Source organism: Wasmannia auropunctata, unplaced genomic scaffold, assembly GCF_000956235.1.
Source record: "Wasmannia auropunctata unplaced genomic scaffold, wasmannia.A_1.0 LD336083.1, whole genome shotgun sequence".
NCBI classification, from domain to species: Eukaryota; Metazoa; Arthropoda; class Insecta; order Hymenoptera; family Formicidae; genus Wasmannia; species Wasmannia auropunctata.
Window position 1 is genome coordinate 111256 of NW_012026807.1, and position 440 is coordinate 111695.

Sequence of the window (440 nt, forward strand, 5' to 3'; positions counted from 1 at the left end):
GTGAAAAATGTAACTCTTGTTATTGAACATCGAAGAAATGATACCACCAAACGATTACATGGAGGTAGAAGTAGCGCATGAGGAAGATGATCAAGAATTGATGGAAATAGAAGAAGATTTTTCCGATGACTCAAGTAACGATAGTGGTATGGACAATGAAGTGATCGAATTAGAAAGACATGGATTATTGTACCCAGATGATGTCTATGATCTGCATATCACAGATGTAATGTGCATGCTTGAGTTCTATTATATAGACGAAGAACACGAAAGTTTGAGAAGATACTGTTCCTCATGTGTCATTAGAGGGAATAATCAATTTTCATATCTTCGTCTCTTGCGAAGACACACTACCGAAGAATTTATACTCCACGATGGTTATTCATGCTGGGGATGCGAATGTCCGTTGTTTCAAATAATGCCATGTAACATGTGTCCTA